Source organism: Podarcis bocagei (genome assembly GCF_964188305.1).
Source record: "Podarcis bocagei genome assembly, chromosome: 11".
In the NCBI taxonomy this organism is placed as follows: Eukaryota; Metazoa; Chordata; class Lepidosauria; order Squamata; family Lacertidae; genus Podarcis; species Podarcis bocagei.
Window position 1 is genome coordinate 50710195 of NC_138136.1, and position 25192 is coordinate 50735386.

At 45.7% G+C, this 25192-nt stretch overlaps 1 protein-coding gene and 1 long non-coding RNA gene across 3 annotated transcripts in view; one reads left to right on the plus strand and one right to left on the minus strand.

Annotated features, from left to right (window-relative positions):
* LOC308597363 (E3 ubiquitin-protein ligase NEDD4-like) overlaps positions 1 to 25192 on the minus strand; it is a 121924-nt gene that overhangs the window by 15441 nt on the left and 81291 nt on the right. The window lies entirely within an intron of this gene.
* Positions 2112 to 19564, plus strand: LOC308597457. Its single transcript, XR_014013004.1, has 3 exons — positions 2112 to 2483; positions 10569 to 10750; positions 19033 to 19564. It is a non-coding gene; the product is annotated as an uncharacterized lncRNA (long non-coding RNA).

Genomic DNA, 25192 nt, shown 5'->3' on the forward strand with positions numbered 1-25192 from the left:
GACTCGTATAAACTAGAAGAATGGCAATAGGCAGCAAGGCCAAAAACCTACCTTCATTTTAGTGGTGGAGTCTAAACTAGGATCTGCAATATCTAGCAGAGAGACTTTGGGGCAATAGTAGGAAGCTCAGTGACAATGTCAGGCAGGCTGCCACAGTAAGCAAATAAGTAAGTAAATTGGGTCCTCCCTTAAAGAGGGCATGTATTGCGGTGAGACCTGTAAAACCAACACCCTGTGTTGTGGGTAGGTCAGCCACAACACCTGATTGGTAGGTCCCTCGAAGCTGGGTACAATCTGGCCAATGGGACGCAGTCCAAATGGTTTGAGGGACCTATTTATGCCCATGCACGTAACCCAGAGCTTCCTCTTTTGGGGCATGCCTTCGGCACACCTGCCCACCTCTCCCTACTTTTAGGGTTATGCTCTTGACCTTGCTATGCCGTCGTGTGTCGTCTGTCGTTGGGACCGGGGTACGGCAGGAATTTTCCCCACTTGGCTGATTGGCTGTTGCCATTTGGGTTTCGCCTGCCGCGTAGCAAATCGTCACAACTTGTAAGGTCGCGGATAGGCTCTGGTTCAGGTGATAGTGATGGGAGAACGCTCTCGCCATCCGTACGTGAAGAGTATTCCATTAAAGGAATCCAGGGACTTGATGGTTTGGTCAACCCGAGAGGGGGCTGTGCCCGTGCCTGAGTCCAGGGGGACATTTGAGTGGTGGAGTTAGCCTATTCCCGGCTTTCCGCTTATCCAGGTGTTCCCCCTTGGCTGACCTATGCTAGAACCCTGGGTCAGCGCTACCTGCATGGCAGTGAGCTAGTCGAACCAGAGCCTATGCAACCAGTCACTTTCTCTAATAAATAAAGTTGCGGCCTAAATTCTGCCAAAAACCAAAACCAAAATTTTGAGTCATTTGTGAATTTTTTTTTTGGGGGGGGGGGGTTTCTGGGTCTGAAAACACAAATGAAAGGTTCTCTATTTACTCAAATCTAATGTGCACCTTTTTTGGCCCAATTATGCTGCAAAAACTAAGGTGCGCTTTAGATTCGATGGCACTTTTACATTCACCAGCAAATAGTTTTTGGGGGTTTCAAGGTTCTGAAAATTGAGGTGCGCATTAGATTTGATGGTGCGTTATGACTTGCAGTAAACATGGTTAAATCTAATGTTCTCGACTACGAGGGAAAGAAAACAAAGCAAGCACCTTAAGGACATTTAAAAGAGATCTAAAGCCACAGATGCAGCCAGAATACTGTGTGCAGGGATATTACAGACAACCTGGGAAAGGTAGATAAGGTCAATTAGGAGTGATCAGAGGATCGAAACTTCCTTTTAAAGCCTTCCTAGTTTAGAGGCCACAAAGGGGGGGGGGTGAAGAGGAGAGGGAAAATAAAAACCTTGTAAAAAAATAAATCTCATTACTGGAATCCAATGTCATCCAATGACACTGGCTGGTAGTAGATTTCAGGGGGGGACCAAGGGAAGAATGAGGCAATGCCACTCGCAATATTATGTGGAGCTGTTTAAATTAAATAACACTAAAAAAATTAAAGGCAGGGGTCTAATAAAGGAGAGGGCCTGCCAGTGGAAAGCGGCAACATCAGAATAACCCTAATTTAGGATTAGCAGGTGCTTAAAATGACATCATGGGAGTGTGGTGCTTCTACCTACACCCAACACTGAGCTTCCCAGGGATTAAATTCTTACACGAGATCCCCCCCCCCAAAAGGGGAAATGAAAGAATAAATCGACAGCCAGTACCTAACATCTCTGTGTTGTAGTAACTCCCTTAAAAATAAATAAATCTGAAAGCCTCAGATGCAACACAGCGACGGCCCGCCCCCATTCCGTGGCTTCTACAGCTGTCGTAAGGCCTGACTACATTTATATATATTTATTCGTGTTACGTTCCGAGTACAGATCAAAATAAGAAAAGCACTGTGGTGCAAATTTGGGGGGGAGGGGGAGGCACACATCTGATTCGGCAGCAGAATCTTAGCAACGGGCCTGTCGCGGCAAAGGTGGAGGCAATCGCATGAAAAGAAAAAAAAACCCAAAGACAAATTCTCTCACAGGAGGAAAGAGATCACAAGGGTTTCTTTTGTCCTTACCTTCCTCTTCACACACTGCAGACAGGCGACAGGGATAAAATTTGGATTCTGGAGCCCTGAATCTGCACTTCCTCTTCCAAAGCAACTTCCTTCTGCATATGTATTTATCCCTCTTTAGGTTCTGGAAAGCGAAGGCACACCTCTCCACCGCCACCCCCCCCCCTCTTAGAAATCTTGCTCTCACGCTGCTAAGCTGGAATTCAGGGAGCTGCGAGCTATAATGATGACTCACAGGGAAGACAGCAAACCTTGTCTGTATGACAAGGGAGCTTTGAACACACACACACACACACACACACACACACACACACACACACACACACACACACACAGAGACACGACTCCACCTAGGCTGCTTTCCACCACCGTTCCAAGGTACAGTACTGATTTTTCAAACAAATTCCCTACCAATTCCCTGCCTTCTTCAGAAACAGAAGACAGAAAAGGGAGAAAGCAAAAGCGCTTGGCATTTAAAGAGCTCCTCTTGTGTGCTTAAAGTGCTTTATGTGCCAGGAGGCAGTGTGGTGCAGTGGTTGGAGCGCCGGACCAGGACTTGACTGGGTTCAAATCATACTCTGGTGTGGCGCTCACTCTTTCTCTCTCTCAGGGTTGCTGCAAGGATACAACTGGAAAGGGGTGGACCGCGTGCACCACCCTCAAAACGTAATAAATAAAACAATTACCCCCGTCACAATCCTCACGGTGACTCTGAAAGGTAGAGAATTATTTCCCTCACGTTGGAAAGGGGTGTGTGTTTTGTTTGCGACATCGAGAGAATAAGACCTGCCTAAATCCACTCAGTGAAATCAGAGGCAAGGCTGAAGCTATAGAACAGGTGAAGGGAACCTTTGGTCTTCCAGATGGTGTTGAACTACAACTCCCACCGTCCATCGCCACACTTGCTGGGGCTTATGGGAGTTGTAGTTCAGCAACAGCTGGAGGGCCAAGGGTTCCCTGCACCTAATATAGAACACAGAATCATTGAGTTCAGTGCTGTCTACAGTAACTGGCGGTGGCCATCTTGAGTTTCAAACAGGAAACATTCCCACCCCTACTACCTGCAGATACCAGGGATGGAACCTGAGCCCTTCTATATCCAAGGCGGTTGCTCTACCACTGGATGACTGCCGATAGCTCAGTCAGTAGAGCACGAGACTCTTAATCTCAGGGTTGTGGGTTCGAGCCCTGCATTGGGCAAGAGATTCCTGCATTGCAGAGGCTTCATCCACGTGGCCCCTTCCAACTTTATGATTCTGTGAGAAGCATCCCTGTGCTTCTCACAAGGGCTGGGGTCACCAGCGTCAGCGGCACGGGTTTAGCTCCTGTTCCAGTGGGAACTGAAAACAGTGATTGATTGATTGATTGATTGATTGATTGAATTTCTATACAGCCTTACACCCGGAGGTCTCAGGGCGGTTCAGAGAACAAAATCAAAATATAAAATCACAAAATACATAATCAAAATAAAACACAACGCAATAACCCCCCCCCCAAATAAACCCACATTTTAAAAGTGCATGGTTCAACCAAAGGCCTGGTTTAAAAAGGAATGTTTCTGCCTGGCGCCTAAAGGTGTATAATGAAGGCACCAGGCAAGCTTTCCTGGGGAGAGCATTCCACAGATGGGGAGCCACTGCAGAAAAGGTCCTGTTCTCATGTTGCCGCCCTCCGGACCTCACAAGGAGGAGGCAAACGAAGGAGGGCCTCAGAAGATGATCTCAGGGTCCGAGTAGGTTCATATGAAAAGAGGCGGTCCTTGGGGAATTGCGGTCCTGAGCTGCTTTAGGCTTTACGTATAGGTCAAAACAGCACTTCGGGTCTGGAAACCAATTAACCAGGGGTTTAAGGAATGGAGAGAAACATGAATGCTTACAACGGGTCTTCCTCCACACCAAGTTTTCCTCAGCTTACAAAGGTAAGATGTATGTTCCCCATGCAACAGAGGAAGGCTGTTCTAGTGGGCATCTGAACGCAATGGTCCTTAAAGAGCCCGGTGGGATTTTTCTTCAAGTCACAATACTCCCAGAGTTTTCTATTATTAAGAGGCAACAGCTGTGTGCTGGAGGCAGAACCACAAAACATGGTGGGAGGAAATCAGCATAGTGCTAAGCAGGTGATTTCTTCAGCGCAAGTGTCTCTGCTTGCCTGATGGAATGATCTGCCCTCTCTGCCCCCCATGCGCTGTCCCAGTGATTCTCCTGACACACACCCCAAACCTATTTTCTGGGGGGCTGGGGCACACTAGGGGAGAAGCCTTGTTGCACCAGCAGAAGACCTTGTGCAGCCTTCTGTTGGTGGGGCTTGTAAGCTGAACCTTGCTCAGTCCTTTCTGGAAACTCACAAAGCCTTGCACATTAGCAGCAATAACAGAACCAGGCAGGAGGGAACGGAACCAAAAACATGCCTCTTTCTGGATGCTAGGCAATGCTGCAGTAGAGTATTAGTCAAAACACAGAAAGCCGCAGCAGAATGCGGGGTGGAGAGAGAGAGAGAGAGAGAGAGAGAGAGAATATCTGTGAAATCCAATTACCAGAGATGTCAGCTAACGCACATGGAAAGCTGCAACATTTAGCAATTAAGAAAAGGCTTTTATTCTCTCCCCCCCTCCCACCAGCTCACTGGCTCCCATGGTAACTATGGCATGAGCATACATCATAACAAAGAGGGAGAAAGCAGAAGATGTGTGGCAATCCCAGGCTCCTTGAAGCGTTTGCGCACCAGATGCTCCATCTGAGACAGGGTGAACTCTGCTGAACCAGTTTGTGCACAAAGACAGAAGCAGTTATGTTGAAATCCCAAAAATGGAGCCACACGTTTGCCTTTAGCTCTGGGGATTTCCTAGGAACACTACAAAGACATGCCTATTGCTAAATCTTCCTCCGATAGGCAAGAAGCCAAATTTAAATCCACAGGGAGGCTTCCAAAATGCAAAAAACAAATCACAGCATGCAGCAAATGGGATAGACTCCCATGGCTATTGCAGGCCAAAGCTGGGGGCATTTCCAACATTCAACTGGCATCCCTTTGCAGGAGCGTGAAACAAGAAATCACTTTTCTGTTGAGGGGCAATTTCCCTTGTTCTAGGGGGCTGCATGCTGTCAGTGGAAGGAGATGTAGCTATTGGTGGGTGGGGCCAACTCCCTACCCTCTGGTCTTTCTGTCAACTAGCCTGCCAGTTGAGGGGGCAGATCAGTCTTGCCAGAAATCTGAGCTGATCACTCACAGGTAACTTTTGAAATTAGGCCAAGAGCTGTGTAAGAAACTCATATATATAAAGCTAGGCGCCAAATGGCTCCTTAAACCAAGGTTAAAGGTAAAGGTAAAGGGACCCCTGACCATTAGGTCCAGTCGTGGCTGACTCTGGGGTTGCGGCGCTCATCTCGCTTTATTTGTCAAGGGAGCCGGTGTACAGCTTCCGGGTCATGTGGCCAGCATGACTAAGCCGCTTCTGGCGAACCAGAGCAGCGCACGGAATCGTCGTTTACCTTCCCGCCGGAGTGGTACCTATTTATCTACTTGCACTTTGACGTGCTTTTGAACTGCTAGGTTGGCAGGAGCAGGGACCAAGCAATGGGAGCTCACCCCATCGTGGAGATTCAAACTGCCGACCTTCTGATCGGCAAGGCCTAGGCTCCGTGGTTTAACCCACAGCGCCACCAGGGTCCCTTAGTAAACCAAGGTTACAGACACGAAAATGGAAAGTCTAGTTGCCATTTTGGGGCAAGACAGCTCCAAAGTCTTATTTTTCAAATGATGGACTGACTGTGATTAATTCTGAACATTTGGCTAGTTCAGATGACAACCATGAGCTAGGTGAGAGCTTTGAGAACTTATAGAAAAAAAGGCAGTTTATCCAGGGACAATCCACATATATATCGGTCTATTCCTACCTCTTTTTCTTAAGGGTGACACGGACCAGACATAACGTTAGAATATTCTTCACAATGTGAGCAAGGCAGGTGGGGGGGGGGTAAGTGGAGAAAAGCGACAACAATTAACTATAGCCTTGTTCACTGCTCCTGCTCAGCCTCCACAGAAAAAAGCAATTTGGTTTCTGAAATTCATTCTGGTTGTGCAGATAAACTATAACTGATAGAATTCCACAGGATGTATATGAAAACAGTCAAGATCCAATGATCCCCAGGCTTGCACCTCCAGATGGTAGAGACGTCATGCATCATCCTAGCGCCCAGGCATCTCCACCTGGTTGCGAGTGGCCAATAAACAGGTGCAAAATGCGCCTAGCGCCTGGCTAATTTCAAACATGGAGTAAAGGTAAAGGTAAAGGTACCCCTGCCCATACGGGCCAGTCGTGTCCGACTCTAGGGTTGTGCGCCCATCTCACTTAAGAGGCCGGGAGCCAGCGCTGTCCGGAGACACTTCCGGGTCACGTGGCCAGCGTGACGAAGCTGCTCTGGCGAGCCAGCACCACCGCAGCACACGGAAACGCCAGCTATAAAAGCGGTCCCTATTTATCTACTTGCACTTAAGAGTGCTTTCGAACTGCTAGGTGGGCAGGAGCTGGGACCGAAGGACGGGAGCTCACCCCGCCGCGGGGATTCGAACCGCCAACCATACGATCGGCAAGTCCTAGGCACTGAGGTTTTACTCACAGCGCCACCCGCGTCCCTTAAACAGGAGTTTAAGTGGCAGGTAGTTATTTCTTCATGGAATGTAATTTGAAAGTGGGACTACTGCTTATGGTGTGCACTCGTCCCAATTTTGCCTCTTTCAAGCAGATTTTGCAGAAGTGCAAAATTCAAACACTGCATTTCCATCCACAAAGAAAAAATACAAGTATCTTCTAGAAATGTCTGCAGCCTCTCACAGCTATTTGCATTTTTAAGCATCAACACTGAAATAGATACACGTTTTCTGTGCAATGTCTGATTTACTATATAATGTTGGGCTTGGCCCCCTAGTCACCCATGAACACTTTAAAAAACAAAACACAAAAAACAAAACACACCTAGCAATCAGAATCTGTGTCACCAAAACATCAACTCTGTGCACTGAACTTTAGTTTCAGTGCAAATATATCTCACTGGCTGTGTTAAGAGTTCAAATCCCCAAGTGTCAATGCATGCACGCAGGGTTAAAAGGATTAGATTATTTCTATGGCATGTATTATTGGTCTAAGCAGTCCAATTCACAAGTGAGCTATGCTGATGTAGCCTGACTTTAAACCTATTTAGTCTCATTGATTCTAAAATCGATTTGACTGTGCTACGAATAATCCAGTGGGTATTTATTCCTTGCTCTTGCATAAACAGCATCCCACTATCAGAATCTGTGTTTAGTCATTTACAAAACACTTGTGTGTGTGTGCGTGTGTGTGTGTGTGTGTGTGTGTGTGCGCGCGCGCGTGTGTGCACGCACACACACACACACACACACATTTCAGTCTGAGGATTTGATGTTTCTGCTCCTTACTGCGGTAAAAAGAAGAATTGCACAACAACTATAAACTGCAGTCTCTGTCTTGACAAGTCAAGCGTCCAAACGTCTTCCCCATAGAATATATTTTGAATGTTGCATACAAAAAGGAAAATCTTAAAGTGGCCTATTTCCTTGCAATCAAAATTGCCTCAATTAAAAATCTGCCCTGGGTGTCTTTATGTTCCGAACCAGGACACTGGATAGGTCAGAAGGTTTAGTGATGAAATACCCAAGAAAGTGCAAGTGCTGGTAGAATTAAAAAGGTGGAAGCTTTGGAGCTGTGCATCTAAGTAGGCCAGAGCACATCTGGCACCATAGAAAAAACAGGAGAAGGCAGTGTGTCACCCCTTCAGGTGATGAAGGATTCTGTTTCCATCAGCCCCAGCCAGGCATGGCCAGTGTCCCAGGAAGAGGAAATGGAGGAAGAGGATCCCAACAAGGTATGGATCTGGGACTGGGACACACTGGGGCAACAGGGAGTGGGAAAGGAAGTACTCACAGGGTGATGAAGGTCAATGCACAGACCAGAACAGCAGGACCCATCACCAGAACCAGAGGGTCCCTGTCTCCCCAAACACGGTGGGCATAGGGAGCAGCAAGAGGAGTGCACAAGGAGGCTGAGGCAGGCAAGGACCCACAACCCAGATCTCTAGCTGGCCAGGTGGGGCTCGCTAGCTCTGGGAGAAGGTGTATGATTCCTCAGCTGGAGTAGGCTCAGGACAGGTGAGGGTCACAGGCCTCATCAAGCCCAGATGCTGCAATCAGCGTGCAAAAGGGAAGCCAAGCTGAGGGGCTGGGTCTGCTGAACTGCCCATGTTGATGAATGGGCATCCTTGGCTCCAACCACTACACCACACTGCCTATGGGACCGTGCTTTGGGTTTGACTCTGGACACCAGTGCTAAGTGATATATGCACTGACTGCCTATTAACCACTAAATGAGCTTTAAGGTCTTATTACTTGCATACAAAGCCCTAAACAACTCTGGACCAGGGTAGGACCCCTTCCCATTTACTGCCCAGAAATGTTTTGTATGTTAAACTGCCCTGTGATCTTCTGGATGAAGGGCAGTATAGCAATTTAGAAATTGAACCTAGTTAGTTTTGCCATGGCCTGACGACTATTCAGGTTGGTGGCAACACAGAGATGGATGTTTTCACCAGTCACACTGCTGTTGTGCAATGCCCTCCCTGCTGAAATATAAGCTGCCCCATCAGTACTGGCGTTCTGCCATCTCTGGAAGACACACCTGTTTAGACAATCGTTCCCTGATCTCCTGGCTTCAACCTTCTGTTTAAATTGTTCTTTTAACTGTTTTTAACCATTGGAGCTACATTTTAACGAGCTTTATACGTTTTAATTGCAGGTGTTTTGATGAAATCATTTTGCTAGGTGTTTTAATTACGTGTAGCTATATTTTTATAATTGCTTAATACTTGTTACCATATTTTTCGCCCTACAGGACGCACTTTTTCCCCTCCAAAAATGAAGGGGAAATCTGGGTGCGTCCTATGGGGCGAATGCAGGCTTTCACTGAAGCCTGGAGAGCGAGAGGGGTCGGTGCGCACCGACCCCTCTCGCTCTCCAGGCTTCAGGAAGCTCTGCGCAACCCTCGGGAGACCGGCTCCGAGGGTTGCGCAGAGCTGCCTGCAGTCCCCGGCTCAGCACAGCTCTGCGCGGGACGGCAGGCAGATCTGCGCCGCCATCCCGAGCGGGGCGCTAAGTCCCGCCCCGCTCCGGATGGCGGCGCAGAGCTGTCTGCAGTCGCGGGATCAGCGCACCTCTCCCCATCGCCAGCCCCACAAGCTCGGGGAACAGCGGGGAGGCAGAGCGTGCCTTCCCACTGTTCCCCGACCTGGTTCTTCCAGCCCCACACCTGGGGGGGAAATAATTTTTTTTTTCTTTATTTCCCCCCCAAAAAACTAGGTGCGTCCTATGGGCCGAAGCGTCCTATGGGGCGCAAAATACGGTAATTTGATGTTGGCTTTCACTTGTGTGTGAAGCACCTTCATGTTTCTTCTCAAAATGAAAGACAGGTATATAAATTATTAAAACAATACTCATTTCCCCCCCTCTTAAACAGACTCTTCTGCGTTAGGTGGATCATAGAATTGGAAGGCACCCTGCGGATCATGTAGTCCAACTCTATGCGACACAAGAATATGCAGCTGTTCTATATAGGAATTGAACCTGCAACCTTTGGCGTTATCAGCACCACACTCTAAGCAACTGAGCTATCCTAGCGCCCATGAATTTCATAATACAGGTCTGCTTTTGAAAGCAGCACTGAAGAAGAAAAAAGTTGTGGTCCACCATTTCCTCCAGAGTATTGTCAAACTGTCCAGAAAAAAAGAAAAAACCTTTGAGAACCACTTACTTAATACTTGACTTTCAGAAGAGTTTTTTAGAGGACTTTTTTGTGTTTTCTATTTTATTGTTTTTAATATTTTGTTGGGAGCCTCCCATAGTGGCTGGGGCAACCCAGTCAGATGGATGGCATATAAATAATAAATTATTTGTTGTTGTTGTTGTTGTAAAGCACATATCATACATAATGCAGCATTACTACGGCTCAGTTTTCTCTGCTACATTGGCAATGCTGAGCAGAATGTCAAATCACACATCTGCAACCAATATAATGTTAGTGGCAGGGAGATGTGTTTGCAAGGGGGTGGGAGGGTGTCATAATGCATCTAAGGCAGGCATAGCCAAACTTGCTCTCCACATGTTTTTGGACTACAACTCCCATCATCCCTAGCTAACAGGACCAGTGGTCAGGGATGATGGGAACTGTAGTCCCAAAACATCTGGAGGGCCAAGTTTGGCCATGCCTGATTAAGGCAACCTGTAATTTGACTTTGTGGTTTAGCTCTAAGAGATTGTTACATCTGAAGACTCAAATGAGCTGGTCAAAATATTACCTAACAGCATTACACCCTTAAAGCAACATGCAGCAATCTTTATGGCCCTATGACTTGTTTTCATGTTATGCTTGCTATTTCATCTGTTGGTATCACACAGGGAGCTGAGCCATGTGACACAAGAGGCACATTACGGCACCACAAGAGAAAATCAGAAGCAGGGCAGTAAGGAAGGGACAGGCCTGCAATCTGAACATCATGAAACTGGTTTCAGATAGCGAGTAGTAAACACAAAGAAATGTGATAAATTTGTTGAAATGGACCTGGGGATTATTCCAAAGGGTAAGAACATCACTATCCAATTGCTCGGCTCAGGAGGCAAAGGAAAACCCCCAATTACTGCTAATTGTGGTACTAGTTACATGATGTTTCAGAGTCAAGGAAACTTTGCACAGGTTTGCAACTGCATGCACAATAAACTTGTCACTAAACCCGAACCCTCTCCAAAGTACAGTTGTACCTTGGATGACGAACGCCTTGCGAGTCTAACGTTTTGGCTCTTGAACACTGCAAACCCAGAAGTGAGTGTTCCGCTTTGCAAACATTCTTTGGAACTCGAACGTCTGACGCAGCTTCCGATTGACTGCAGGAGCTTCCTTTTGGTGCCTGCTAAAAACTTTTTTTTGTTTTGGTAGGCTTACCCAGACATGTGGAGTTGAGGTGTATTTTTGATCTGCAATTTTGGCTTAGAATATATATTTCTAGCTGTTGGTTTTCTTCATTTTGCTTTTTATAACTTGTTCGTTTTTATTGGCAAGTTTAATGTGGTGGTGGTGTTTTTTACATCTTTGTAATCTGCTTAGAGGTTTTATTTACAGTTAACCAAATCTGTACAGTGGTACCTTGGTTCTCGAACAGCTTGGCTCCTAAGCGCCACAAACCCAGAAGTAAGTGTTCCGGTTTGCAAACGTTTTTCAGAAGCTGCTGCAGCCAACCAGAAGCTGCTCGTTGGTTTCTGAATGGTCGTGTGAGTTGAATGGATTCCTGGAATGGATTAAGTTCGAGAACCAAGGTACCACTGTGTATCACTTAACTAGTTCCATGACTTGCTCCATAGCTTAGTTGTGGAGCATGAGACTCTTGATCTCAGAGTCATGGGTTGAAGCCCCATGTTGGGTAAAAGATTCCTGCATTGCAGGGGGTTGGACTAGATGACCCTTGTGGCCCCTTCCAACTCTATGAGTCTATTAAATGCCACATGCCCGAGTCCCATTTATGTGATGGAACAATGGGCACAGGCCCTTCATATCCACCAAACAGGAGGGACTCTCTAAAGGTAAAGCTCATGCTTTGCTTGCAAAGGGACCCACATTCAGTCTCTGTCATCTCCAGTTAAAAGGATCTCAGGCAGCAGGTGATGGGAAAGTCCTCTGCTTAAGATCCTAGACAGCCTCCACTGGTCAGAACAGAGCAGATCAGACAATATAGACCAGTACGTACTGTGACCTAGTAGAAAGGCAGCTTCCTGTGTACCGAAAGACGCACATGTTGTCACAGTCCGGTTCACGGGCAATCGAAGTCCTGGCTGGGGACGTCGGGAGAGGGGGAAAGATGGTGGAGTGGGAGCAGGAATGGGAGTCCAGAAGCCAGGAGTCAGGAAGCCAAGAGTCCGAGGGTCCGAGAGCCGGGAGTCAAGAAGCCAAGGGTCCGAGGGTCAGAGAGGCGGGAGTCAAGAAACCAAGGGTCCGAGGGTCAGGAAGCGAGGAGTCAAGAAACCAAGGGTCCGAGGGTCAAGGAGCCAAACGCAACAAGGCAGGGAACGTGTTGCTGTGGTAAAGAGCTAAAGGGAAATGCTGACCTTCTATCCCTTCCCAGCTCTTGCCACCAGGTGCTGTGAGTTACCAATTGGCCTCACCTGTGAGGCTGCACCTTGCCTCTTCAGAACAAACTTAGGAAGGCCCCAGTCCTGCAAAGTCCTACTGGTCACAGGGCCTGGCTCCTGCATACACCCTTGGCACATGTTGTGGGAACGCCACACAGAGGACCATGTACATAAGAGCTGATTCGTGCAACAGTTTTCCCACAAAAAGCAGGGAGGGTAGCAGTCATGTGACCTGGGTCCTCCCCATATGCACCTCCACACGATGCCAATGCATTCTACCAGCAAGCAAAAGTTTCCAGTTACTTGCACTGTTAATTCACAAAAATTGTAGACCTTCAAAAGCAGCTGGTGGGAGCTGCCAAAGGAGGTTTAAAAATGTCTGGATTAACTCACAAACAAGGGATGGGGAAGGAATTCAGTTCGGTTTACATTGCAAGCCTACCAAATTAACACTTCACAGAATATGAAAACCAAAATGCAGCCGTCTTCCCACACAGGAACTTTTCTGAATTGTGCAGTGCAGTTTTCCAAACAATTAATGTGTCTATTAGGAACTGTGTATAAAAATTCACATATATTCAATAAGCTTCCACTAAGGAAATTGCTTGCAAAAATGTGTCTGTTACGCACATCTCTATATTAGAATTGATGCAGATTATTTTTTGTGAGTATCTTTTTTTAAAATGCAAACTGATATGAAAATTTGAAGAAATGAATCTAAGACTAAGGAATTAAGAAACTAAAACGTAAAGGATCTGCCATCCCTACTCACAACGTATTAATAATTTGGCTGTGTTATCCTGGTTTATTTCATGCAGTTATACAAAACAATGTTCCCAGCAAACATATCTTTCAGTTTCCCTATCATCCCAGCCAACAAGTGTATTTGCAACCGAGCTACTTTTTGTGAAAACAAGCAAGAAAGTAAATGTGTTGGTGTTGTTTTTTAAAGACGGGGGGACCAGAGTTTATTAACTGGACCCTATCAATATGCAGTGAAAAGGACAGCTTTCTTTTTCAGACATGCTTAATTACAGCGAATGGAAAACAGAGTCCGTAGTGACTTGATTGAGGCACACACAGCCTGCATTCTTACATGCTTAACTTGGGAGTAAAACTCCACTGAACTCCACAGGGCTTACTTCAAAGTAGACACGCATAGGATTCACTATAAACAATGCTTGATAGATTTAAGTACAATGTATAGAAGGACAAACCATGTTTGAAATTGGCTTGTAAATCAGAAATTACTGCCTGAAACTATGGATTCGTAATATGTACCCGAATTGACAAATCACAGTTACAGATGTTGACGCACCACTGGAGGTCCCTGAATCTAGACATGAAAGTGCTAAGCATACAACCGTTCAAGAGTTGAACAAGAGTTCAAACCATGGTTAGGATTCCCAATCAGATTCAAAGCTGGGGTTAGCATGATATCTGAATTCAGCCAGTGACTTTGGAAGACCAGAGATAACCTTAGGAGTTTCTGGTTGAGCTGCAATTCCACTTTCAAAAGTTCAGCATGAAACTATGTATTTGCAAGTTCCCAGCCCGCTTCAAGAACAGCAAAAGGGTAGCAACATTTCACAAGTGTGCAAGGAGTGGGAAAATTCTAAACAATTCCCTATGAAAGGGATTTGAAAAACGGTTGCATTATCACCAGTTCACCCCATCCACAAAGATATACTGATCTGTGAAAATGGGCTGGTGGCTTAGTCAGCAGGGCGTTTAAAAACGGAAATTGTGAATAAAAAAATAAAAAAAAATGTCCAGTAGCACCTTAGAGACCAACTAAGTTTGTTCTGGGTATAAGTTTTCATGTGCATGCACACTTTTTCACATGACCCGGAAAAACTGTCTGCGGACAAACGTCGGCTCCCTCGGCCACTAAAGCAAGATGAGCGCCGCAACCCCAGAGTCGTTCACGACTGGACTTAACTGTCAGGGGTCCTTTACCCTTTTAAGGTGCTACTGGACAATTTTAAAATTTTATTTATTTATTTATTTATTTCGTCTGCATCAGACTAACACGGCTACCTACCTGAATCTAAAAATTGTAAAGTCCATTTTAATCAGCAGATACACACACAAGACTGAATCCAATTTGGGCTTACTCAGAGTAGACCCACTGGAATTAAGGGACATGACTAACATAACTACATTATCTCTTAGTTGGGTACAATTCATAAAACAGCAATGAAACTGGGCTTATGCAGCAATGCAAGTTTACTCAAGTAGAAAACAAATGAATTTCATATGAAATGCTGTACGCTGAACGACTTCTAGACTAAAATTGCTGTAGAACCTCTGCCTAAGCAGTGCTACCCATTACTATTCATTCCTTTATGTTCATGGCTCTATTTCACTGGTTTTGCTGAGAAAATTAGAAGGGCTCTTAGAAAATTATACTTACCGGCCCCACAGTCAAATGCTTAAAGTGGCAGGCTGGACTCCAAAGGCGAGCAAATACCTAAACCACGACTGCCGGATGCATATTCCAAGTTGCGCCAAGATGACGGCAGAGAGGAACAGCAAACTGCACGTATAAGCTATAAATTCACCGCTGCCGGACTCTGCGGGAAAGGAATCCTCTTGTAAACCCTGACCCTCCCATATCTTAAACATCCATCTGTGTTTTGTCATGGGAGGGAGGAGAGATCTACCTCTTTTTGTTGACTTCAGGGTGAATTATTTGCATGTGTAACCTATAAAGTATTCCAACTGGGCTGGAGACATGAGGAGGCAAGAGAAACCCAGCCTTTCTCCTGCACAGCCCCATTGCAGAATGGCACAACTGCGGAAACTACATACCTGAAATGCTCTTAAGTTCTCCATGAGATGTTTCCTATTTAGCTGCTCTCTCTGAAATTGGGTCTGCAGCGTTTACAGCACCATCCTGTGCCCATCTACCTGGAACCCAAGTTCTGCCAAGCTCAATGGGACTTAACTCTCAAGGAGGCGCATTTAAGATTTCAACCTCAGTAGCTGAACCAGGTTAATCTATTCCAAGGGTTGCCAGCGTGGACTTCATAGGCACCACTGGTGGCCTTGAGGTCTTCCCCTAGAACCCAGGAAGTTTCCCAAGTTCTCCCAATCACTGCTCTCTTGGCCGTGAGTATGGCCATCCTCTTCTCCCTTGGAAAGTACAGAGAGATGAAGGAGGAAATTCCTCTTTCAGCTCTGTGTGATTAATTATACTGTATCACACTTTTATCCAGTTTTCTTGGAAAAGCAAGTTTGTGCTCTCTCTCTCTCTCTCTCTGCTGATTTAGGGAAGGGAATAATTCCAAATAAGCCCATACAGTTGATGACAACTGCTCTATTCAAAACACATTGACTAAAATAGATGCTACAGTGCATATTTTATTATTTTTATTTTCAATACAGGTAAAACTTACATAAAACTGCAAGTGGGAAGCAACATATTGAAACACACATTTCCTACTACAAGAGAGAGAGAGAGAGAGAGAGAGAGAGAGAGAGAGAGAGAGAAGAGAGAGAGGTGCATCAAAGACAGGCATAGGCAAACTCGGCCCTCCAGATGTTTTGGGACTACAACGCCCATCATCCCTAGCTAACAGGACCAGTGGTCAGGAATGATGGGAACTGTAGGCTCAAAACATCTGGAGGGCAAATGTTTGCCTATGCCTGATCTAAGATGTCTACCACAAAGATTATTTGCATCACTTAAAAGCAGAACTATTTCTCTCATAAGCAAATGAAAGCAGCCAATCAAGCTACAACATCGATCAACGAATATCTCTCGAGACCCCCAATGACACTATATCTTTAAAACAGCATCATGCCGTTTAAACAGCCCTAGCTTCCCCGGGGAATCCTGGGAATTGTAGCAGTGCTGTGAGTTGTCAGGAGACCCCTATTTCTGTCATAAAACTACAATTCTCTGAGTGGCTTAGCCATCTCTCTCTTTTGTGGCGCCCGCCCTGTGGAACGCCCTCCCATCAGATGTCAAGGAGATAAATAACTATCTGACTTTTAGAGGACATCTGAAGGCAGCCCTGTCTAGGAAAGTTTCTAATTACTGATGTTTTAATGTATTTTTAATCTTTTGTTGGAAGCCGCCCAGAGTGGCTGGGCAAACCCAGCCAGATGGGCGGGGTATAAATAATAAGTCCCCAAGACGGGGGGCAAGGGCGGCACACATCGCACACACGGCGGAGGAGGCTGAGCGCTCTATGGAGGAGCTGGCCACTGGACATGAATCACATGTCACACGTATGACACAATGCCCACAGCGCCACCTGGAGATGAAGGGGGCCTGGCCCCCTTGAAACAAATACAGTGGTACCTCTGGTTGCGAATGGGATCCGTTCCGGAGCCCCGTTCGCAACCTGAAAGGAACGCAACCCGCACCTGCGCGCGTGTGTTGTGATTTCCCGCTTCTGCGCATGCGTGTGACATCATTTTGCGTGTCTGCACATGCGCGAGTGGCAAAACCCGGAAGTAGCCCTTTCCAGTACTTCCGGGTCGCCGCGGGACGCAACCTGAAAACGCGCAACCTGAAGCAAATGTAACATGAGGTATGACTGTATTGAGTTGTCATGCCTGTTTTCTAGGGAACTCTTGAAATGGCTGCTCTGTGAAGGGAACAGGGGTCTCGTTACAATTCTCGGCACCCTGAATGAATTTCAGTTCCCAGGATTGTTTCTTGGGGCAGGGAGCCATGACTGTTTAAAATGGTATGACGCCGCTTTAAATGTTTAGTGCAAATGGGGCCTAGCTGGGCTTATCTTACAGCAGTCCAAAGAGAGGCTGCAGGGACATGGAGCAGTGGGAGGTGAGAGACTTTTTCACAGTGTTGGCTTCAGCAAGGCAGCCCTGATTGGGTTCCTCTCCTGTGAATTATTGGGATTTTGTGGCCGGCCGGCCCGGGTTCACCTAGCTACAGGGCACTCCACTGGCTACTGCCGATGGAATTGAAACAGGCCTAGCTAACCTTGATAACACCCCTTAGCCTGGCGATTTAGTCAAACAGGGCTGCAGAGAACCCTGTTATGAACCTCCTGCTAATTTAGCATTGCTCCTACACATATTTCATGAATAAGGAACTTGCTCTCATCCTCAAGAGCTTCCGGTGCCCTGCCTCCATCCAACAGCAGACAAGAAATACCAGAATTTTATGTGAGAAACACTACAGCGGAATTGAAAACTGAGCAGCTGCCTCGGTGTTCAGACCTGCCTGGTGTTGACCCAAGTCCACATAAAATGGTATTACTCATGGCTTACTGTTAACACAGAGCTGACGCAGCAGCAAACTTGCAAAACGAAAAGCAAGAATTTTAAAGCGTTCGCACAGTTGCACGATTGCTTCCAATAACTTTGGGCGCATTTCAGATGCAAAATGCGATTCCAAACATCTACAAAGCCCCTTCTGAGTCATTGTCTCTGGTGACAATGGAATCACCTGAGCTTTAAAAAGAAATCTAAGGCGCTTGGCCAAAGTAGCTCAGATTCCATACAAAGAAGAGTCAAATCAAAGTGAGGCCTTCTGAATTACATTTTGCAATTAAAGCACACTTGTACTCATTTCTATACTAGTGACAAAAGGCCACTGTGAAAACAGAACGCTGGATTTGATGGGCCATTGGTGTGGTCCAGCAGGCCATCTCTTTTTTCTTTTTGTTTATTTTTTATTTTCAAAAACATATCCTAATCAATCAAAAATACAAAAATGCAAAATAATAACCATAAAAACAAATAATACCCCCATGTGACTTCCCTCCCCCAATATTCACCATCCCTTAATATTTAAATTCTTGTTAACATTGCGCCTTTTGTATCTCATCCTTAATGTTCTTAGAATATTATTTTTTTCTAATTGTACTTTACAAACATAATCTATACATATCAACATGTTATCCTTAGAGCAGTGTTTTTTCATATAATCCTCAAAGCATTGCCACTCTGACCTTAGTTTCTGATTTGTCTGGTGTCTTATGGCTGCTGTTAACTTCGCCATTCCTATAAATTCACATAATTTACATATCCAATCCTCTTTTGTGGGTATAATGTTTCCTTCACAGTTCTTTGCAAGTAATAGTCTGACTTTGGCTGTAGCATATAAGAATAATCTTTTCTTATCTTGTGGGATATCCTTTCCTAAGATGCCCAATAGGTACGCCTCTGGTTTTTTTCCTATAGAAATTTTAAACATCTTTTTAAACTCCTCGTGGATACATCCCCAGAATTCTTTAACTTTTTCGCAGCCGCACCATACATGGATCATAGTCCCCTCCACCTCCTTACATTTCCAACACAGATTAGATTCTAACATATATATTGGCGAGTTTCAAAGGTGTAATATAATACAGTGGTGCCTCACAAGACGAAAATAATCCGTTCCGCGAGTCTCTTCATCTAGCGGTTTTTTCGTCTTGCGAAGCAACCCTATTGGCGGCTTAGCGCTATTAGCGGTTTAGCGGCTAAAAGGCTATTAGCGGCTTAGTGGCTTAGAAAAAGGGGGGGATGCGAAAAAAATCGCAAGACTCGCAAGACGTTTTTGTCTTGCGAAGCAAGCCCATAGGGAAATTCGTCTTGCAAAGCGCATCGAAAAACAGAAAACCCTTTCGTCTAGCGGGTTTTTCATCTTGCGAGGCATTTGTCTTGCGGGGCACCACTGTACCTACAGAACATTTTCATTAGGTTTTCTTTGATGGAATAGCAGGCGCTAAATCATATATCAATCTTTAAGCAGGCCATTTCTTATGTTTTTAATCAGAGCACTGAAAATCTTACCCTATCCACTGAAAATCTTGCTCGGGTCCCCTCTGGAGCAGATAACACAGCAGCCCTCAGGATGCTGCAGATACCAAGCCCCACACTGGTGCAGAACAGAACATATGTTGTTGACAGAGAAGCACTGCTTCAGGGTGAAGAAGTTGGGAGTCCTGTACAGATCCGAAAAGGTTGTACTGCAAAGGAGCCCGGACTGAAATCATTTGGTTTAAAATTTCCGCATGGGTCAGGCAGTCCGTATCTCTTGCGCACGAACAAATCACCTCCAAGGACACAGGGGCAAAGAGAAGGGAAGTAAAACAAGGGCTCTTGATTCGGGCTGTTTTAATAACCCTCCATAAAACATAGTAAACAGTCATTTTGTTCTCACTCTCCATGCAAGCAGCGTTGTGCGTCAACTGAAATGTGCTTGAATCATAACTGCTTCAAAAATGAATGATCAAGTGAAAGAGGGTATCAAGGACAACGTTTGGGAGAACAAGACAGAGAGAACCTTTTCTTCGATGATGTTAAGAAGTGCACAACATTCTGGCACAATCGGGTTTGCTGTCCAGCTCATATTGCCTCCTTGCAGAAACTGAGCACTGAAGGAAGTGGGGAGGCCAAGCCCCATAGCATCTAGCAGGTTTATTGTGGCATGAGCTTCCATTGGCCAAAATAGATCAGCGCTGCAGTGTGGGACCAGTCTGCCCTTGAGCCTCTTCAATGGTGAAAGAGAAAAGATGTTATCAAGGGCATCCTGATCAAATTTGCAGATGACACCAAACTGGGAGGGGTGGCTAACACCCCAGAGGACAGGATCACACTTCAAAACGACCTTGACAGATTAGAAAACTGGGCAAAAACAAACAAGATGAATTTTAACAGGGAGAAATGTAAAGTATTGCACTTGGGCAAAAAAAATGAGAGGCGCAAATACAAGATGGGTGACACCTGGCTTGAGAGCAGTACCTGTGAAAAGGATCTAGGAGTCTTGGTTGACCACAAAATTGACATGAGCCAACAGTGTGACGCGGCAGCTAAAAAAGCCAATGCAATTCTGGGCTGCATCAATAGGAGTATAGCATCTAGATCAAGGGAAGTAATACTGCCACTGTATTCTGCTCTGGTCAGACCTCACCTGGAGTACTGTGTCCAGTTCTGGGCACCACAGTTGAAGAAGGACACTGACAAACTGGAACGTGTCCAGAGGAGGGCAACCAAAATGGTCAAAGGCCTGGAAACGATGTCTTATGAGGAACGGCTAAGGGAGCTGGGCATGTTTAGCCTGGAGAAGAGGAGGTTAAGCGGTGATATGATAGCCATGTTCAAATATATAAAAGGATGTCACACAGAGGAGGGAGAAAGGTTGTTTTCTGCTGCTCCAGAGAAGCAGACAAGGAGCAATGGATCCAAACTACAAGAAAGAAGATTCCACCTAAACATTAGGAAGAACTTCGTGACAGTAAGAGCTGTTCGACAGTGGAATTTGCTGCCAAGGAGTGTGGTGGAGTCTCCTACTTTGGAGGTCTTTAAGCAGAGGCTTGACAACCATATGTCAGGAGTGCTCTGATGGTGTTTCCTGCTTGGCAGGGGGTCGGACTCGATGGCTCTTGTGGTCTCTTCCAACTCTATGATTCTATGATTCTATGATTATCAGGTGTGACAGATTCACCAGAAGTTCAGGACAGCCACCAAAGACTTTAAAACAAGACTCTCCCACATTCCTCCCCATTTCTACGCAAGCTGCTTAATTTTTAACAGGCAAATAGGGAACCTCAGGCTTATACGGGAATCCCAATTCATGTAATGGAAAGAATCCATTCTAAGGCACCAACCCCTCTTCACTCAGGAGGAAACACTATTAAATTTAGTGGGACTTAAGTCCACGTAAGCGCTGTGGGTTAAACCACTGAGCCTAGGACTTGCCGATCAGAAGGTCAGCGGTTCGAATCCCCATGGCAGGGTGAGCTCCCGTTGCTCGGTCCCTGCTCCTGCCAACCTAGCAGTTTGAAAGCATGTCAAAGTGCAAGTAGATATGTAGGTACCGCTCCGGCGGTACTGCTCTGGTTCGCCAGAAGCGGCTTAGTCATGCTGGCCACATGACCCGGAAGCTGTACGCCGGCTCCCTTGGCCAATAAAGCGAGATGAGCGCCGCAACCCCAGCATCGGCCACGACTGGACCTAATTGTCAGGGGTCCCCTTTACCTTTAATTCTACGTAAACATGCCTGGGAGCAGGATGCACTTGGTCTGGCGAGAAGGGAAAGACACACTTTCCTACTAAATTGGCCTTGTTCTGGTAAATAGTATTGTTCTGCAGACAATCACTCTAGAGACACTCGATGGAAGGTATCTGTTAAAAGGATTTGCGCCGACGTCACTCAAGGCACCTGCCTGAACATTTCGATCAATTGGCACACATTCTGATGAACCAACACCTTCAAGCTTTGCATGCATCTCCATCCTTTAGTGGATAAAATGACACCTCAAATGTAACAAGTCCACTCAGATTTCTAGAGAGGGACAGAGGCCTAACCTCCCTCTCACATTACTTGTTTTTTGTCTATTGGTGGCTTTACATATGTTAAAAGGGCATTGGGGTTGCCCTGCTAAACCTCTCCAGTGTCAACCTCTGAACTTCCTAGTCGGTTTGCTCTTTCTTTTTATTCCAGTCATGGAAGGTTAAAATGTGGAGATCTAATGAGGTGCATTGAGCTTTGATGCTACAGCCAAAGCTAACTCAGTTCCATAAGGCCTGCGGCAGTTATGAACTTGTAAAGTGTGTTCCTTAGTTTTAGGAACAAGCCTTGCTCCCGCTTAAAACCTTGTGATCCTTTAATGAGCAGCTGGTAGACTTGAAAGCAATGCCGCAAAACTCAATCCACTTTGTCACCATTAATATTTATTGATGGTAAAATGTATTTACTATCTTCCCGCCAGGAAAAGGGCACAAGCTATTTTAAAAGTACAAGGTTTTTTATACAAAGAGAGATCTGAGAAGCAGAGAAGGCACCTGCTTATCCTGAAGAAGAGATCATCATAAGAGGGAATATGATAGCCCACATTAATTGAAGAGAGTTAACACAGATAAGTGCTGGGGGGACTTGCCTATGGGTCAATGGCACCATTCACGTAACAAAAACTACCATAGAGATACCAAAAATTTCAAAAGTAGAGAATCCATAGAACTTAGCTGATGGGGAACCAAAGCAGTCTTCCCCAATGTGGTGCCCTCCAGATGGTTTGGACTACAAGTCATTCTTGACTGTTGGCCATGTTTGGCTGGGTCTGATGGGAGTCGTAGTCCACGACATCTGCAGGTTGCAGAAAGCTGCTCCAGAGGGCAGGATCCAATTCAATGGATCCCAGTTATAAGAAAGGGGATTTCGACTAAACATTAGGAAGGCATGCCTGGTGCTATAAAGCTCAGAGGCACAGACGGATTTGGAAGGTGGTGGACTCACTCCTTCGTTAGACTGAAACATGAAAACTAAATTCAGGTTGCATATTCCAGACTGACAGCAATAAAGCCGACGGGATTTTAAAAGCTCAGCAACGATACAAGATGCGTGATGAAAGCCAAATCTGCCCAAAAGTCCTGCAGACAGCAAAGGGAGAATTATTGTGAGACACTACTATATATACCTAATCGCCTCTGGATAATGGTTTTGACCTGAAAAGCACCGGGCGGATGCATTTAATCTGAAGTAACCATTCCCCAGCACTCTCTTCTCTCTATATTCCTTTGCTCATTGGCACTGCACTCTACTTTAAGAATATGAGAGCTATGCTGGGTCAGGCCAAAGGCCCATCTAGTCCAGCATCCTGTTCTCACAGTGCTATTTCCAGAAATACAGGGCAGTGTTAGAAACTCAGATATATAAACCAGGCAGCAAATGGCTCCTCAAACCAGGGTTACAGTCGCCAAAACAGAAGGTCCAGTTGCCGTTTTGGGACCAGACGGCTTGAAAGTTGTATTTTTCAATACAACTTTTTGGTTCCTGAAATTCATTCTGATTGTGCAGATGGATAGAATTCTATGGGATGTGGCATTACTGTGTGAAAGCAACCAAGATCCAAGGATCCCCAGGCATGCATTTCCAGGTGGTGGAGACATCATGCGCCATCCTGGCTCCCAGGCATCTCCACTTGGTCACAAGTGGTCAATAGCCAGGTGCAAAATGCGCCTGGCCCCTGGCGAATTTCGAACGCTGATACAGAGACATACTGTCTTCAACAGAGGTCAGTAGCCTATAAATTCCTCCTTTTTCTCCAGATCCCTTTAAAGCCGTCCAAAGTGCTGGCCATCACTATGTCTATAAGCAGTGAATTCCATAGTTTAACCATACCTCCTTTTGTCTCTCCTGAACCTTCCAACATTCAGCTTGGATGTGCCCAAGTTCTGATTTTATAAGAGTTACAAGGCACGTCCTCTTCATACCCGATGCCTAGTGGTGCTGTGGGTTAAACCACAGAGCCTAGGACTTGCCGATCAGAAGGTTGGCGGTTTGAATCCCTGTGATGGGGTGAGCTCCTGTTGCTCGGTCCTTGCTCCTGCCAACCTAGCAGTTCGAAAGCACGTCAAAAGTGCAAGTAGATAAATAGGTACCGCTCTGGCGGGAAGGTAAACGGCGTTTCCGTGCGCTGCTCTGGTTCGCCAGAAGTGGCTTAGTCATGCTGGCCACATGACCTGGAAGCTGTACGTCGGCTCCCTTGGACAATAAAGCGAGATGAGCACCGCAACCCCAGAGTCGGTCACGACTGGACCTAATGGTCAGGGGTCCCTTTACCTTTTATCCAGACCCAAAGTGGAAATCATTCTGGAGAAGGCATATTAAGGAATAGAGAGCTGCTGCTTCACGACTTGAAATTGCTGCAGTTTTAAATACAGTACCTAGCTATTTCGAAGGTCTGATTCATCACCATGCCTGATCATGTTCTCCAAACCCTCCTCCACACACACAAAAACATCATATTGTGCGCCACAGATATCCAGACGATTTTATGTGATTTTTTTTTTAAAAAAAGCGTTCGCAGTCACTTGGGTTGCCTAATTAATAGTGTTTTTGGTAATTATGCAAAATGGGAGCAATCTGCCATTAAAAGAGATTGGGGTGGGGGGAGAGAAAACATAACAGAAGAGGCATCCTTTGGTTTTAGGGGAAGAAGATTTCAAACAAGGAACTTATGGATCCAAAACTAGAACCTCACCCAGGAAGCTTGCACAACAAGTGGATGTGATGAAACTTTTATCATTTTGGTAGGAAGGTCAGCTTTTGCATTAAAAGGGCCCACTAAGGCAAGTTCCAGATTGTTTGATACATCTGTATTTATATAAATTCATTTATACAAATACTTGCTGCATTTATCCCCCACCGATCTGGCAAAGCGCTCAAGTCAGTTTAACGTTTAAAATAATAGCTTGCAATCTAAGAAGCATGATGCAAACAGGAACAGCAGAGAGGCAAAGGGGGAAATGTCTAGAGAGCAAGAAGTAATTGGAAAGCAAATTCGCCACATTTACTTAGTCCCCTACGTATTCTACCTATATCCTCATCAGCCACCAGGGGGAGCTTCCTGCGCCATGAATACAAGAGAGGGGGGTCTACTGTACTTGGTAAAGTTTGTAAACCAAACAGTTTGGTACATACAACTGCATTTTTTTAAACAGAGTGTATTATTCACCCATTTTGCAGTGGTTTTCTCATTTCATAATAATAATTTGTACCCTATCCATCTGACTGGGTTGCCCTAACCACTCTGGGCAGCTTCCAACAGAACATGCAAAAACACAAGAGAACATCACGCACTAATGGACTGCCTTCAGGTGTCTACAGAAGGTTGTATAATTATTTATCTCTTTGACATCTGACGGGAGGGTGTTTCACGGGGTGGGCGCCACCACCGAGAAGGCCCTCTGCTTGGTTCCCTGCTACCTCACTTCTCGCAATGAGGGAACTGCCAAAAGGCCCTCGGAGCTGGACCTCGGTGTCTGGGCTGAACGATGGGGGTGGAGATCTGTTGGGGTGCTGTTATTGGTATTTTTTTCTGTATATAATATCTATTAAATTTTCTGTTTTACAATTAATAATACTCATTTTTACATCCTTAAAATATCAATGACTTCCATTCTTCTCTTACCCTGGTTCATTTTACAAATCA